We start from the raw sequence: 19160 nt of genomic DNA on the forward strand, positions 1-19160 counted from the left end.
TATCAAATAATATACGGATAAATTATGCGTTATGTAGTACGTTATTTGTTAAGTAAACACAAAGCCTTGCACTGAGTTTTGAAATTATTAACAATAGTCCTACCTGCAAATCAATTAAAATATCAGTCGACCATTCGGGGAAAGAGCCCAGCCTCTAATGAAAATTTTGGGTGTCTAACAGGGCCTGAGCTCCTAGGTTCCGGAGCCACTGATTTATACGTAATATTACTTCGAAAGAAGAATTTGTCCGATTTCATTATTCGTTAAATGACTTTTGAAACTGTTAAATTTTGATATGCAGTAATATATTTGTAAATATTAAAAATGCAAAATTCGGTAACACTCTAACGAGTTGGAGAACCTATCCGTACTGAGCGTATTTCCCCATAGGTTGTAAATAAAACTGAAGGTTCTTCATTTGAATAACATTTGTGAAAATTTAGACATTGAGACACAAGTAGAAAACAGGATAATATAGTGTCAATAAACAACAATTTAAAAATGTACGAAATTAACGGTTAATATCAAATATAGAATCATTAACAGAATTAACTCTGTAACTCGTTTTCTCCATTCATTTTACTTCCTTTATTTTTAGGATTACATCATCACTGAATTTCTCCACTGGAGATTATCTTCCATTTAGCAGCATCCAACTGAAGCTCAGCCTTGTAAATGAAACATTTTAAAAAGTTGTTAACGGCGAAGGGGAGACTGAAACTCGGATCACTAGTTTAGAAACCCATAATACTAACCACTCACCTAAAGCGTTACTTATTTGGGCACGATTAAATAAAGAGCCTTTTCTGGTCGCTCAAAACAGTAGCTTGTTAATAGTCAAATTTAAAACACAGGAATATGTAATTAAGAACTCGGAGGGTATTATATCACTGTATTCACTCAATTATTAATATTTCCGATTTTTTTTTAAACAAAATACAAAACTTCTTTATTTTGAATGAAATACGTAGCGTATATTATACTCGTAAACAAACTAAAGGCGAATCAATTACTGCGTATTAATTGTGGTTCAGTGGTCAAGGTGCTTGACCAGTAATATGAACGTAATCAACTCTTATCCACGAACGACCAGTACATTTTTTTACTTCAGAATTTTCGGTAGCGATTGATCAGCGATGACACATGTTCTAATATCTTCAGATATTTGAATACTCGGTTGTTTCAATACTTGAACTATCAAATCTTTAGGAATAGCAATAATAATAATAATAATAATAATAATAATAATAATAATAATAATAATAATAATAATAATAATAATAAACTGATAATAATAATTTATTATCACTCAGGGCATAACATTACAACCAGGAACGTAATATTTGGCAGGAATATTTCGGTTTTGTTTAGTGTTGCCCACGAAAAGAAGAATTTCTCATCATGTTTCTAAAACAAAATAAAGAAAATTGAGACGAGAATTAACACTTTACATTCGAGACGGGTCAAGGCTAACTCAAATTATCGTCTCGCTTAGGAGAAATCCTACCGCAGCATCTGGTCGGCATGGACAAATTGTCCGACTTTAGGCGGCAGAATCCTGATGCGGTCTTAAATCTAATAGGCTGTGAATCTTAAAAGAGGCACGTAGTCAGAATGAAGGAGAGGTCCGTGATATGAAATAATATGGTCATCACACCAGAGGCTCAATCATTCTACACTATCTTACTGGAACAAATATTGGTTCGTTTAGCCAGGATTTCATAACGTTGGGGGGGGGGGGGGCATGACATGAAATTCAGAAGAACCTAGGAACTCGATGAATCTAAACTACTTTACTATCGAGATATATTAGTTTGTTAGCACAATAAAATGAGGATATGTTAGTTAGTATTTTAATAACAAACTGTGAAGAAATTTCGAGTAAAATAATAAAAAATATTGAAAAAGATTTTACAATAGTTACGTCCTTCCTCTGTTCAATCAAATATAACTATTTTCCTTTCATTAAGATTTCACCTATTATAAAACTACATATTCACTATTATAAAAATTACATACTCAATAATACCTTGTAAAAATTTACACTATCTGTGTTCCTTTCTCTGTTGAATCAAATGTTAACAGAAATTTCTTTCCAGATAAATTTTTGATTTTATTATTCCGTCAGCTACTGTCTGTTTCAAATGAAACGTTAAAGGAGCAGTAGAAAGTTGTTTCTGAAGTAACATGCTTGATACTGCAATGATGCGACGACGAAAAATTATGATAAAAAAATGTCCAAGCTGTTACACAAAAACACTATGCTTTCAGAAGCTTGAAATCTCCGTGACTAGTAGCAGAAATTCTGAGAATTCCGTAACTTTTCTAGAAATTTCAAATTCTGTGACTCTTTCAGAATATCTCGCTCACCTCCCCACCATGTATTGGAAGTAATACAAATCTCCTCATAAGAAAGAGTAACCAAAAGCTTCTTGTAGCTTTTTATTTTTAACGCTGTTCCTTCTTTTTTTCATTTTATTTTGTTTAATCCTTCCTTAATTTTTCATTCCTAGTCTCGAAAAGAGACAAATATTCGTTTCCTGTTCGCGTATTGGCGCTACACAAAGTTTTGTTGCAACTCTTCATGACCTTTAGGCACTTCTGACATTCTGTTATTAGCAATTTTGATATTTCATGATCAAACGTTTTGCGGAGTCCGTGCCCACCCAACCGCTTTTTCCAGGAAAATATGAAATACATATTCCCTTATTTCGGGTCTAGAATATCTGTGCACAGTTTCGTTCGCTTCGGTCCCTTTTTGATTTTCGGGTGTCTAATTTCAAACTTTTGGGTGTTTTTTCCCTAAAACCAATTTTTCCGCAGAAAATAAAATAACACGTATTCATATCCTTTAGGCACTCATGACATACTGTTATTAACACATTTGATATTTCGTGATCTTTGCATTTAATGTTCCACGATTATGCCTGTTATGTTAAGGGAGACCATGATTAAGGCAAGTGAATTATGATGGACGAATTAGTGGAAGGAGAAAGCGGAAGGAAATTGGAGAGCCCCAGAGGAAACCCACGAGCACGATGTTGTCCACCTCAAGCTTACTTGCCTTGGGAACGAACCAAGTATTCCACCATCATATCAAATTTGGAGTGGGTCGGTGGGTCAAGTGCGTCGAGTTTTCTGAGTGGGTAGTGGGTCGTATGTCAATAGCACGGGACACATTGCGACCCACAATCCACCATGACCCACTCTGATCTACCGACCCACTAGTTATTGCACTGTAGACAGTATCTTCTGAACAGTATATTTTTTGCCCTTAACCCTAGCCATAGGGAATAAATACAAGTTTCTGATCTTTTGCAGTTTGCGATTCTCCAAACATTCTGGTGTATGTATTGTGCATTATAGTAATAGAAGAAAATGGTCACTTTGTTGGAATTAAAGAAGAAAAAAAGTGAAGAAGCAGCTGAGGTTAATTTAATATGGCAGTCAAGGTGGAAAAAAACGAGCCCTCCGGGGCTTCTAACCCATCCCTACTACTACTACTACTACTACTACTACTATTACTACTACTACTACTACTATTACTACTACTCTTACTACTACTACTACTACTGTGGGCCGCGGTGGCTCAGTGGTAGAGCGTTCACCTCTGGTGTTTGGGGTCCCAGGTTTGATCCCAGCCCCCGCCAAGTGAACTTTGTGGTGGACAAACACCGTGTGCGTGGGTTTCCTCGGGGTTCTCAAGTTTCCTCCCATTTTCTTCATTACACCATTTCATTCATTTCTCACCATTACTCTCTCCATTAGCATAGTCGTCATAATCGTGGGACGTAAAACTGAAATATTTAATTTCATTTTTACTACTACTACTGCCTATACTATGGATTCGTGTAGCAAAACTGCAAGCGTAACGTAAGTAAATCACTTTTTCGAGTATTATTCATCATATTTTAATGAAAAACCTGTTATGAAAATTTAAAAAAATAACACATAAAAATAAAAAAAAATCTTTGGCCCGGGTTTCAACCTTCACCAAAAGTAATTATAATTACTAGCCGATCGCGCTAGTACACTCGACACCCAGCAACAGCACCTGGATTTCTGCTATATTTCTGTTACGGTAAATAAACAGAAACGGATATTTAACCACAACCGTATAGTTAGCTCCTACGAATAGGGTCGAGCGTGATTTAAAAATATCTATCTGAACACTGGTGAATTTGTCTACGTTTTACTTCCAAGGCCTCCATTACCCTTCCTTTTTCATTTGTTTATGTTTACTTACCTCAGATGAGTATCTCGAAGTGAAAAAAGAACCGTAGGTATCTTGAATATTGATATTTGTAATTGCAATAATAGCAATAGGATTTATACTACTACTTGGCTGTCAAGCAGGCACCGGACTCCCTCCCCTTCGAGACTAGAAATCAAAAAATTAAGAAAGCATGAAACAAAATAAAATGAGAAAAAGAAGGATCAGCGTTAAAAATAAAAAAAAAACTACAAGAAGCTTTTTGTTACTCTTTCTTATGAGGTGATTTGTATTGCTTGCAATACATGGTGGCGAGGTGTTCGAGATGTCCTGGAAGAGTCACGGAATTTGAAATTTCTAGAAAAGTTACGGAATTCCCAGAATTTCTGCTACTAGCCACGGAGATTTCAAGCTTCCGAAAGCATAGTGTTTTCGTGTAACAGCTTGGACATTTTTTATCATAATTTTTCGTCGTCGCATCATTGCAGTATCAAGCATGTTACTTCAAAAACAACTTTCTACTGCTCCTTTAACGTTTCATTTGAAACATAGAGTAGTTAACGAAATAATAAAAACAAAATTTATCTGGAAAGAAATTTCTGTTAACAATTGATTCAACAGAGAAAGGAACACAGATAGTGTAATTTTTTTACAAGATATTATTGAGTATGTACTTTCTATAATAGTGAATATGTAGTTTTCATAATAGGTGAGGTCTTAATGAAAGGAAAATAGTTATATTTGAATGAACAGAGGAAGGACGTAACTATTGTAAAATCTTTTTCAATAATATTTTTTATTATTTTACTCGAAATTTCTTCACAAGTTTGTTATTAAAATACTTACTAACATATCCTCATTTTATTGTGCTAACAAACTAATATATCTCGATAGTAAAGTAGTTTAGATTCATCGAGTTCCTAGGTTCTTCTGAATTTCATGTCATGCCTCCCCCCCTACGTTATGAAATCCTGGCTAACCGAACCAATGTTTGTTCCAGTAAGATAGTGTAGAATGATTGAGCCTCTGGTGTGATGACCATAGTATTTCATATCACGGACCTCTCCTTCATTCTGACTACGTGCCTGTTTTAAGATACACACCCTATTAGGTTTTAGACCCCATCAGGATTCTGCTGCCTAAAGTCGGACAATTTGTCCATGTCGACCAGATGCCGCGGTAGGATTTCCGGCGCCGGTCGCAGGCCTCTTTCAGCGCGATTTTCGACCGCGACGAATAGTTGTCTTGCCGAGCAGTCGGCAAACAGCCGTAAAGGCGCAGTAAACGTGCCGGCTCCTCCGTCGAAAAGAAGCCGGCATAAGGAGTCGGCAGAGGGTCGGAAAGAGAACTTTCCGACTGTTTGGCCGACTCCGACGGTCGGCAACAGTCGGCAAAGATTCGGCAAAGGGCATTTTATTTTACGATTTTCGACCGCTTGCTGCCTTGGCAAAAGGTTGGCGACTTTGAACAAGTAGATCGTCGTGCCCGTCACCGTCGAAGGCAGCAATCTTTCTTTCCGACCGCGACTTCCTGATGGGGGAGGAGCTAACTACTGATAAAAGTACATTTTTGAATCACTATATAATATATACATTATTATAAAAACATGGATATAACTATGTTTGCCTGATCATCACGGCCAAATTGCAGAGTCAAATGAAATGACTTTTGGTATATAGTTAGGCCTTAATCCAAAGTGGGATGTTATCATATTACTTTCATTATAATAGTATCTTAAGGGGTAGTGGGGATCCGAATATTTGCAAAAAAAAAAAAAAAAAAAAAAAAAAAGCTGAGTATCTCACAAACCGTTAAACTTACAGAGGTGAAATTTAGTATATTAACTCTATTGAAAATGAAAAAAATTCTTCTTTATGATAGGGGTGGCAAAATTTATAGTGGGTTGGTATATATGCAAAATTGATAGTGGTTAGGTTTGTAAAAATAACTCAATTCAAACTCAAATTCAAACTCTGGTTAGGTAGAATTTAACAAAATAATTTTAGTACAAGTATAAACTCTAGTCAGTAAAGAAGAGGGCGTGGATCATGTGTCAGAGTTGATGACGATGTGTTTTGGTGGGTGGTGGATCGATGGGTTGTGGGTCAGAGTGGGTCGTGGTGGGTAGTGGGTCAGAGTATGTTACAGTTGGTGGTGGGTGGTGGTGGGTCAGAGTCGGTCATGTTGTTTGGTGGGTTAGAGTGGGTCGCGGCGAGGGGGAGCCATGGTGGATCGTGGGTCACGATGGATGGTGGGTCAAGTAGTTAATTGACCCACGTCACCACTGCCTCAGATAGTACAGTGCTCGCGGTCCCGTGCTCGATTCCCGGTGGGTGATCCTTTGAAATTGTATGTCCTCGATGTACGTGTGTTCGTGTCCCTGTCGTTCAAGTTTAGTGGAAATAACTGTGAAACTAGTATTCCTAAGTATAATAGAGACAAGTTGCGGAGATACTTCCAGTGAATCAGAAAAGGAAATTGTCTGAGACATCAGATTCCAGTTAAGGTGTCGAATAACTCTTAAAACCAGTTTCCCCCTTCATGTCCTTGCGTGTTTCTATGTGTATTTTTGTTTTCTAATTTAAATTTAAAGTTTTTTGACTCTTACTTAGCAAAGCAGTTTTAGCGTAGTGGCGTGAGCAGGCGTTTCGTAATGCAGGGGTCGATGGTTCAATTCCCGCTATGGTAATTGTTTTTACCAAACCACGATATTCATATTTCTGATGTGTAATGGAATGAAAAATATTCCATTTCTTTCGGTCTTACAAGCTAGAGTGGAAACGGCTTTCTTCGCAGAGAAAATATTGTACTAACAATGACGTCACATGTCTGTCTACAACCTTGATTCGTTGTGTAGGAGAACGTAACGTGGTTCACAAACAATTCATGAATACATAAGTATCATGCTTAGGGCCTAGTATGGGTCATACATGTTTCCTAGCAATTATTCCGAACGTCTTCCATTATTTCTCCTACTGCTAGAAATAATAATGTTTTCGTTTACCATTTCCAACACGTTCCATATATCCGTTCAACCAAAATTTGTAAACATGAACTATTCTTTTTTATATTCGTATGTATATTTTGTTAAAATGTCAATATAACGCATACATAATCCAAAGTATTTTATCCAAAGAAAGCGTCTTATTATGTATTTGCATTAACCTTTTTAAAGTTGTCCTAAAATTATACAAAACTAATTTCGGGAGTTTGTCCGGACCTCGAGACACACCTCTGTAACTACGAAAATTTTGAACGAAAGCGTTTTAGTATAGTTTCATGTAGAAGGTATTCTACTGTACGTTTTAGGGAAAATAACTGAATATCACTGAACAGTAAGGCATATAATAAACTAAATTTTAGTATATGCAGAAGTAATTATAATGGCTTTGCTAAAAAAAAAAAATATTTACACACAACATAATAAATTCTATGAGCTCCGAAAAACAGAGTAAGAAAATAGTGTATAAAATTCAGTATAAAAAGCAATTGTTACTTGAAGGAGGGACATACACTATTCCGTGAATCGAGATAAAACGAGAAATGTTTACGATACTTTTCGTCTCATCTCCTAAGCGAGACGACAATTTGAGTTAGCCTTGTTCCGTCTCGAATGTAAAATGTTAATTCTCGTCTCAATTTTCTTTGTTTTGTTTTAAAAATGAGATGAGAAATTCCTCTTTTCGTGGACAACACTAAACAAAACTGAAATATTCTTGCCAAATATCACGTTCCTGGTTCTAATGTTATGCCCTTAGTGATAATACATTATTATTATTATTATTATTATTATTATTATTATTATTATTATTATTATTATTATTATTATTATTATTATTATTATTATTATTATTATTCCTAAAGATTTGATAGTTCAAATATTGAAACATCCGAGTATTCAAATATGTTAAGATATTAGAACATTTGTCATCGCTGATCAATCGCCAACGAAAATTCTAAAGTAAAAATATGAACTGGTCGTTCGTGGATAAGAGTTGATTACCTTCGGATTATTGGTCAAGCGCCTTGACCACTGAAGCACGATTACTGCGCAGTTATTGATTCGTCTTTAGTTTGTTTACGAGTATAATATACGCTACGTATTTCATTCAAAATAAAGGCGTTTTGTATTTTGTTTTTAAACAATCCGAAATGTTTATAGTTTAGTGACAGTGATATAATACCCTCCGAGTTTTCAATTACATATTCCTGTGTTCTGAATTTGAATATTAACAAGTTACTGTTTTGAGCGACCAGATAAAACTCTTTATTTAATCGCACCCAAATAAGTAATGCTTTAGGTGAGTGGTTAGTATTGTGGGTTTCTAAACTGATGATGTTTCATTTACAAGGCTGAGCTCCAGTTGGATGCTGCTAAATGGAAGATAATCTCCAGTGGAGAAATTCAGTGATGATGTAATCCTGAAAATAAAGGATGTAAAATGAATTGAGAAAACGAGTTACAGAGTTAATTCGGTTAATGGTTCTATATTTGATACTAACCGTTAATTTCGTACATTTTTAAATTGTTGTTTATTGACACTATATTCTCCTTTTTTTTCCTTGTGTCTCAATGTTATTCAAAATGAAGAACCTTCAGTTTTATTTACAACCTATGAGGAAATATGCTTAGTGCGGATGGGTTCTCCAACTCGTTTGAGTGTTATCGAATTTCGCATTTTTAATATTTACAAATATATTACTGCATACCAAAATTTAACAGTTTCAAAAGTCATTTAACGAACAATGAAATCGGACAAGTTCTCTTTCGAAGTAATATACGTATTAATCAGTGGCGGCAGAACTTAGGAGCTCAGGCCCTGTTAGACACCCAAAATCTTCATTAGAGGTTGGGTTCTTCCCCTGAATAATCCATTCATACTTTAATTGATTTGCAGGTAGGTCTATTGCTAATAATTTCAAAACTCAGCGCAAGGATTTGTGTTTAGTTAAAATAATAACCTAATACATATACCGCATAATCTATCCGTATATTATTTGATACACATAGGCCCTATATGTATAGTCATTTGAAGTATGTTAACTTGTTTATATAATCCCTCACTTGAGTTAATTGTAAGATTATTTAGTTCCCCTGATTGTTATCTTCTCATCGGCGCCTCTGGTGTCCGTATATTTTTTTCTGGTATTGTGCTGTTTATTCTGAGTACAAATATCCAAAGACTCCTTTTCGTAATTTCCTCAGTCAGCGTTTCGCTCCACTTCTGCACAAAAATACTCTTTACGACTTGTGTTTTTAACAGGTGTGGCAACTTCACACTGCTGTGCTAGCTACTACCAGGCGTAATTAATCTTTGAGCAGGCGTTAGTTGGGTTGCCTATCTCGCGGAATTTGTACATCAAGAATTTAGTTTTCCACTGTACACTTTCTCTGACCTAGCTGACCTTATTAAACAGCAAATAGGACAATTGAAGCAAGATTTTGGTGAACAAATGAATCAGCAGATAAAACAATTGACGCAAGAATTGAAGCAGGATTTTGGTAAGCAAATGAATCAGCAGATTGTACAATTGAAGCAACAACTCGACAGTAATAGTCAACATTTTTCACAACAAATTAAAAATACAAATCAGCGAATTGAACAGAGTGATCTCAAAATTGAAAAATACTACGTAGGTTCACCGATGTGCAAAATTCAGTTGAAGTTTTAGATACTGTAATTGATGAACATAATAACCAAATAGGCGAACATGGTAGCCAGATCCGAGAGCTACAAGAAGAAGTAAATTCAATCAAAGTAAGACTTGTTCCTGCTAATGATGACCCTGTCAATGCTCGAGCGATATTGACAGTGTTCTTAATGACATTATGGAAACAGCACAATATTATCACCGATGGAATGGGAAAGAGAGTGACTCATCTGGATCTTCAATAGTGAGAGTGAGGATAGTGTAGGCCAGCATCAGAGAACAAATCGTTCCTCTCATCGTGGAAGAAGAAACCGTCCTGTAAATTCTCGACATGTGAAGGAAACGAACAGAGATAAATTTTTTGGAGTCAGTGAAATCAAATCTCTTACAAAATTTAGTGGAAGATTTGACCTAGTGCCAGCTAGTGCATTTATAGAAAAATTCGATGAATGTGACCTCATGGGGGTGGATGAATCTAAATTCTTAAAAATTCTTCCGAACGTTTTATTACTTCCCTGTTCAACTTGGTTTAAAGCTATCATAGTTTACTTGCGTAGTTATTCTGATTGCAAGAATGCATTATTATTAAATTTTGAAAATGACTTTATGTTAGCTAACAGAGATGCATTAGTCCGAAATAGGCATTATCATCCTAAACTGGACCGGACTATTACTGACTTTGTAATAGAAGGTTACAATGAATTGAAATCAATCAATCCTTTCCAACCTGAATCAAGGACAATAACGTCCATATGTATTTTGTTACCCTTTAAGCTACAACAAATGTTAATTTCGGCTTAATGTGTCAACTTTAACCATCTTATTATGATAGATCAGAATCTTGAAAGCCAATCTGTGTTACAAAATAACAATAGAGGTCGTCAACCCTAATCGTAGCCACGTCAATTATGCATCTGTCCGTAATATCAATATTAAAGAAGAGGGTGTTTCTAACAGGCGAAATAATAATAGATTCTCTTTTAAAGGTGGAACCAATGAATTAAATTTTACCGGTACCCGAACCAAACCTAATTGCAGAAATAACAACAGGAATAGTAATTGTAACACGTATCTACGAAACAGGTTTCATAATAGGTTCACAGGTGGCAGGAATTCACAATTCAGAAATCGAAATACTGTTGCAGTTTACAATAGTCAAGAAACTATACAGGACTGTGGAATAAAATGTAATATAACGGAATTGTCAGGTAGTCGTAATTTAAACTAGATCCGGCTGACGTGGAATGGGTAGAAATCACGTCAGCGTTAGATGCGCCGGAATCTTCTGAAAGTGAAACTAATCTTAAGATTTTTGATACTAATGATAACTATCAATATATTGCTATTGCTAACTGTCATTGGATGTTTGATGACGAAATAGAAGATATATGTACCTCTGAAGATAATTTTGTCTTTCTGAAAACGTTTAGTACTGCTAAAATATATGTCAAAATTAATGTAATTCATCTTCAAGCTTTGATTGATACTGGAGCTTCAGTACCGGTATCACTTCTGTCTTATTCATTTTGGCGTGAACTTACAAAAGATTATTCTAATCCTAGATTACAGAAAGTAGATAATTTGATATTAATTGATTATACTGGTAGGCATAAGAAAAGGGTTATGAGTAAAACGAGTAGTCATTAACAGGATTATGTAACCAAAGTTAACATGAATAACATTTAATCTTTGAACTAATTCTTAATATGATAATTTTTTATTTATCTTAGTTTATATTATGATGTTGATTATCGTGTTTTGTTCTAGATATTGTCAATATTTCATTTATAAAGTGCATTTTGTTTGAATATATAATATATTCATTTCTCATTTAAGAAAACAATCATACAAACATCATAATAATATCCTTTTCGCAATCTTCTTAGTTTTGCCTAAAAAAATGACATAGATTTTGTTAACTTCCAATTTGTAACACGTATCGATGACCTCAAAAGGACTTTAATTAGTCAACTTTTATAACGTTATTTGAATGTACCTTCTATTGTCAATGTTGAATTGTATGAAATGAAATTAATTATAAGAATTATGATAAACGAAAATAATATTGATATAAAAGTAAAATATGATATATAATTTTATGAATTGTAATTATTGCATATACAAGGGTCATTCGAAAACTCAAATACCCAACATGTGATTTCCAACGGTCCAGGATTTTTTTTATTTTTGAACAAAAAAGTCCCATTTTTCGGGCGACATTATGTAATGGTATTGTGTAATTTTTATATAATAACTTGTATTTACGGGCAAAATATGCTTTTGAAATATGCACAAACTGTTCAAAAGGAAGAAGAAGAAAATATAAAGAGAAATAGATGTAATATTTTTCTGTTATTGTGATTGATGTTCTGTTGTGATAGTGATATGACATGTTTTGTAAGTCGTCATAGCAACGGAAAACATAATATATAGAGAGAGTACATCTTGTGATATATACATGTACAATATTTAAAAGTGTGTAAATGTTTAATTTATTACGTACTACAATAAAAAAGGTAATATCAAAATGAAGTGTTTAGATGGATTTTGATAAAACAGTAACATAGATTATATAAATATACGGACTGAGGGCTATAATCACATATAAAATATGCAAAACAAGCATTAAGCTAATTACAAACTGGTGTTTTTCATAGTAATACATATTTAGTGGTCGTTATAATATAAACCTGATCACCATATATGACTCAATAAAGGAAGCACCCCGCACATCACGTGTATGCCGACACTACATATGGTTTTGCCTAAAGTATTGTCACTGTGATTTTGAGTACTGCACGCCTCTGCACATTCGGCGCCCTTACAATGCAAGTCAGAGACCGAACAGGCTTATTCCACCGTGATTAAATTACAATTTAGAATTCATTTTGTGTAATAGTTGCATTTCAAAGTGCCTACCAAGCACTCTAGTGCGGAATTGTGACATGATATCCTTGGCTGTTCAAAGTAATCAATTATAAAGTCCATAACAGCCCTGTGAACCTTGTAACTCACTATCAACATCTCCTGGGAGACACTTTCCAATGCTAATTGTCTACTTTGCAGAATCTTTCTTTCTACATTATTTTTTCGTTTAACTTCTTTCCTCTATTTGTTGACAGCCTGGATTTTGTTAGAAATGACCGTCTGCAAAGTATTAACTAAAGTTACTCTTTATGATTTTGGTATTGGCGTAATATCACGAACAAATGTTCAACTTAAGTTCCTATTGTAAATAAACTTCCAAAACCACAGTGTACACTAGACTCTCTAATCTGATTTTTCCTTACAAAGAGGAGTGAGGATAATTGAGGGAGACTAAAATTTAGTTTAACACATAAAATACTTTATTTATTTAAATTAAAAAAATGCTATAAAAGTAACCAAGAATGTTCTGTCGCTTTTTGTGGAGGTCTGTGTTGCATTGGCTCTCACACCGAGAGTTGAATGCGAATGGAGATAAGGCGAAGGTCAGTTGTTGGTGTGGATGTATCCAATACACTACCTGGTTGTGGTAGTTCAGTTACACCGTGAACTTGCGTGAGGAGAGGAGTGAATATGGGACCTTAACAGAGCGTCATAAGGGCATGTATGCTGTACGAGTTCAAACTGGGGTCAAATGCCGCTGCAGCGGAGTGGAAGGTATGCCAGGCCTTTGGTTAGGGTGTCATGACTACGCTGACAGTGCAGCGGTGGTTTAATAAGTTTATGGAAGTGACGAAACACTTGAAGACGCACTACGTGCCGAAAGACAAACACACGTACAAAAGGAAGATCTTCAGGCACCAATTAATGCGAACACTGGCCAGACACGTGAGAAACTGGAACTACAATACAGTGTGAATGAAGAAACCATTCGACAGCACCTCCATTAACTTGGGAAGCACTACAAATTCGGTCGATGTGTTCCATATGATTTGACTCCGTGCCAGAAGGCAACGCGAGTAGACATTTGTGTTTCTTCGCTGTCTCTTCTGAGGAAGAAGCCATTTCTGGATAGGGTGTTGACATGTGATGAAAAGTGAATTCTGTTCGAAGCTCCACGGCGCCGTCATCATTGGTTAGCATCCCATGAACCGGTTCCAGAACAGCTGAAACCAGCACTGCGCCAGAAGAAGGTCGTCCTGTGTGTTTGGTGGACTGCTCGGGGGATCGTGCATCGGGAACTGATACCAATGGATCGGGACATCAATGAAACTGTGCACTGTCAACAGTTGAGCCGTGTTCAAGAAAAACTCAAAACTCTGGAGCCAGCACTTCTGAATCGCGTATGGATCCTCCTGTTAGAGGTTTACGCTAATTTCTACGTGGCTTGGATGACCCAGGACACCGTTCGACGCCTTGAATGGGAAACACTATCACATCCTCCATACTCCTCTTACATTGCTCCGTCCGGTTGTCACCTGTTCCATTCCTTAAATATCAGCTTAGAGGACGCCAGTTCAATTCCCTAGTAGAGGTGCAAAATGCTTTTGATATCTTCTTCTCTTCACGGCCCATCAAGTTGTACTACAATTGAACCCATGGCCTCCCAGAACGTTGGCAGGCTGTCATCTATTTTTGATCTTCCAAGTACGTCTTTCGGTGACACATCGAAAGTGGTGGGTGAAAAAGAGAAAGAAGTTTCTTGGTTACCTATTATCATAGAAAAAATAGAAAAACTTAGGCGTATTACTTCTGCAAATCTTTAAAACCTCATTATCCGCACCAATCTGAACTCATTTTTAGAAAAAACATGATTTTAATATAATTTTTCACATGATTTCTTTTTATTAAATGACCTTACTATGCCCGCTTAGAAAATTTTCTCGAAAAGGCATTAAGAACTGAGTGTTTAAACTTTTTAAAAACTGTCTTATTGTCATACCCTTTGCTAATTATTATCACTATGAGACGCTTATAGATGAGTTAGTGAAAATGTGAACTGTAACTTTCTCCAAATTATGAGAATCCTTATAGCAAAATCCAGAGGTAAAAGTGGACCTGAAAAGGTAGGGGGACGCATGACGTCAAGCCGTCCCCCGTGATTAGCTTTGCCCATTGTAATTTTTTAGAAATTGGGAGAACTACACAGATATTTTCTGGAAGAGGAGGACGACATCTCACCGCTTTCCCCGTCACTTTTACCCCTTGGTACAATCTTATCTTTTAAAAAATCCCACAGCCTTCAATAAAAGTTCATGTAATTTTATCAATAATAGGAATAAGTAAAAATGTTCTAACAGATCATCAATATCGAAGCGTTAAAAGCAGTTTATATCATATGTATTGCTTTAAATTAGAGTTATTTAACCTTATCAATTAATGCGGTATTTCTCAATCATTTTTGAGAGATGGCACACTTCACTGAACATCGATGACTTCATGACACACTTGGTTGATTTTTTATTAATATAAATTATAAAAGCGTAAGACTAATTTTCTATAAATGGTGAGTCTGTAGTATTGAGCATTGCCTGCGACTGGATGCATTAATTGGTACGCTCTCTCTCAAAATTAATTTTAACTAATTATTTAATGCTTCATGGTTTTTAAATCCGAAAATGTTGTGGCACACTCCGTTGGACTGTGCAACACACTGGTTGGGAACCACTGAACTAACGTATTCAATAGGAGGTGCTGTTTAAGTGATTATGCATACCTTCGTGAGCATGAACTTTATGGAATTGATTTTTCGTCACAATACATCTCTATATATCTTATATAGCTTTTTAGTTGAGACATTTGATAATTCATCTAAGTTATTAAGCTCAGATTCATAGCTATCTCTAGGAAAGCCCCGCCATAGAAACTTGGCAACGCAGCGCGAACGTCCTATCGGCTGGAACATTTGCCTTTCGGTAAATAGTGAAAATCGCACGCTATCAGTAAAAGGCGTTGGTATTTAGATGCTGTAAAGTGTTACATTTATGGGAATTAGAGGACAGAATGCCAGATAAATATATTATGCCTGGGTATCAACGTAATTACACTAAAACAATTAAGGAGGAAGAATATGTAAAGAGTTTCCGATTTCCAAAGCGTTCTATTCTCAAGCGAAATAGAGGATGATCATTACGCATTTGTAAACAGTAAAGATTATATATTAATAGTTTGTTTCTTGAGATTCTAAACAGACTATTTGAGCAGTGTTACATTAGATGATTCTGCATTTCTGTACGCATGTGGCTGTAGATACGTGTTTCAAGACAGCACACAAACTTAACTGTGATGCGTGTAATGATATTTTAATACATAAAGAGGAATAAAAAATATTTCACTAAGATAAATCGAAGCAAATTGTCGGTACCGTCAGATTTTATTGTAAGAGTATGCAAACATGTATTTGCAATTATGCAAGTGTTAATATCTAAAGAATATGAAAACAAGTTAATTTCAAACAATAATCAGAAATTAGTCTTGCATCGCTTAAGTGTATTAGGGATAAGCAGAGACAATAACATACTTGATTGTATAATATTATTGTAAATCCATGCCACCACGACAGTGAAAAATTGGTAGCAAACATTGTTTGTGTAATATTCTTTTAAATGAATATTGAAAATTAATGCAGCAATCTGTTGTAAAAGAAAGGAATAGAAGGAAGTTAAACATCTTTTCAGCATGAGAACGGCTTTCAATAGACCTAACATTCTGACAATTCTGCCAAATTTGTAAATTTACTGTATATGCATTATCTACAATACTTAAGAACATGGGCGCACGAAGAAAATTTTCTAGGGGGACATCTCCCTGGTTGCTATATTACGCTCGCTTGGTATTTTTTTTATTTATATTAAGAAAACCTTAAGAAATTTAAAATGAAATGTTTGAGTTTTATGTCCCACGCTAATGCCGGTTATCTAAAGGAAACGGTGATGATGAGAAATGAATGAGATGCTGGAATGAAGAAAATAGGAGGAAACGGGAGAACCCCGAGGAAACCCACGCACACGATGTTTGTCCACCACAAAGTTCACTTGATGCGAGCTGGAATCGAACCTGGAACTCCAAACACCAGAGATGAACGCTCTACCACTGAACCACCGAGGCCCCGTAAGAAATTTTAGTTGTTGTTATAATACACATTTTCGTGAACTAGGGTGCACCGGGCTCCCTGCCCCCACCTTCGTGCGCCTATGTTTTATGAATACTTATGTAAACGTAAATAAAACTAGAATAGGAATTTATGCATTTATGCATTCATCGTCACTCATACAGATAGCCTCAGTGCTGAAGAGGACGCTAAACTTCAATTTAATTGTCAATTTAGTTATACAAGGCTATCCTACTGTTCGTTTAGGGGGGCGGTGATAGAGCGTTTACCTCCGGTGCTTGGGGTCCTTGGTTCGATCCCAGCTCGCGCCGTGTGGCCTTTGTGGTGGACAAACACCGTGCTCGTGAGTTTTCCCTGGGTTCTCCCGTTTCCTCCCACTTTCTTTATTCCACCATTTCATTCATTTCTCATAATCACCGTCTCCTTTAGCCTAACCGGCATAACTTTGGGACGTAAAACTTAAAGATTTCATTTCATCTTCCTACTGCTCGTTTACTCTTTCTTGCTTTGACTTACATCTTTCAATGTGTTTTGTAATCTTATTTTATGAATGGATTTTATATTATTTTAGTTAATTTATTTTTATTTATTTTATTTTAGTTCAAGCACAACACAACAGGCTCTAGGCCCAATTATTGTGTTGCCTTTGACAACGAAATACATATTAATACAAAACAATGAGATATACAAATAATTAAAAGAAAGTTACATTACAAAATAGACAATTAAAAAAAAAAAAACATTCATATTGTCTTTAGCATATGTGCTCCTTATGTGCCGTTTTCAAAACATGCCTGTTTAATTGTTCTTTTGTACACACTTTCCGACATGCTAAATATATCAATATTGAAGTCTTTTTCTACTTCATTGTGGAGAGTGCTTATTCTCCATATAGGAGATTTCCGAAGGATATTTGTTCTTGCCTTTCTTTGATAAAACGTAGATGTGTTTCCTATCCTCGTTCTGGTTGATGGGACTTGAAAACAAAGCAACGAACGCAGCTCAATAGAGTCAATCTTACCATGTATTAATTTATATAAAAATATTAGATCATTATATCTTCTTCTTTCGTATAAAGTGGGTAGTTGATAATTTTCCAGTAACTCTCTGTAAGATTCATATTTCGGGTAAAGCCCAGTTTTCCTGTACGTTAGAAGTCTTGGGAATTTTTTCTGTATTCCCTCAATCATATCACAGTATTTTTGCATATTTGGTGTCCACACAACAGTAGCATATTCTAACTTTGACCGAACGTAAGTGAAGTACAATTTCATTAAAGTTAAATCATTACGAAACTCTTTACCTAGCCTCATGATAAAACCAAGGTTTCTATAAGCCTCGCTCGTTACTGTTTCCATATGATGCTTAAAGGTTAAATTTTGATCAAAGAAAATTCCAAGATCTTTGATATACTTGGGAGAGCTTAATTTTGTCCCATCAATCGAATAAGTATAGTCTACATAACTATTCTTACGTGTAAAACGTAGGAAGTTACATTTATTTACATTCATTTTAAATTTATTTTTATTACACCATTCCATAATGTTAGTTAAGTCTTGTTGTACTTTTTCGCAATCCTCAATTGAATCTACCTTAATATATATTTTGAGGTCGTCTGCAAATAGAAGACAGTTAGCATGTTTAATTCTAGTCGGCAAATCATTCACTGCTAAGAGAAACAAAAGCGGTCCGAGATTTGAGCCCTGGGGAACTCCTGACAAAGCATTGAACTTTTCAGAGATGCATCCTTTATAAACAACTGATTGCCTACGGTTACTTAAGTAGGAAGATTTGTCGTGCTTCCGGTGGTACTTGTAAAAGTTTGTATAATTTCATGAGCTTGTTTGGTCTAAGTACATATAACAATGTTGGAAACGAAAATAATCGTGATACAACACGGCTTTGTATCAACACGGCTTGTGAAATTGTCACACCAACATTTGTTGTCATGATCCTTGTACTTTAAACATATCTTACTAATTATATTTATTAGTCAATCACTCTTTGGTTACTTATTACTAAGTTAAGTAGGCTTCGCTATATTAGTCTCTTGCTTATTACATTCAACAAGAATATTCCATTTGTTTATTGGACAAAATCACAAAAAATTGACAAAAGGAAGTGAAAAAAAAGAAAACAAAACAACCTGCAGAAAAAGATTTTTCCTCGTGTTGCTCGCGATGGACGTCGAGTGGTGTGGGGAACAGCGTTGCCACACTGAAGGCCGGGGCCTTCCTAAAGACGGCTATGTCAGATTGC

This window comes from Thermobia domestica, chromosome 14 (assembly GCF_964235325.1).
Source record: "Thermobia domestica chromosome 14, izTheDome1.hap1.1, whole genome shotgun sequence".
NCBI lineage: Eukaryota > Metazoa > Arthropoda > Insecta > Zygentoma > Lepismatidae > Thermobia > Thermobia domestica.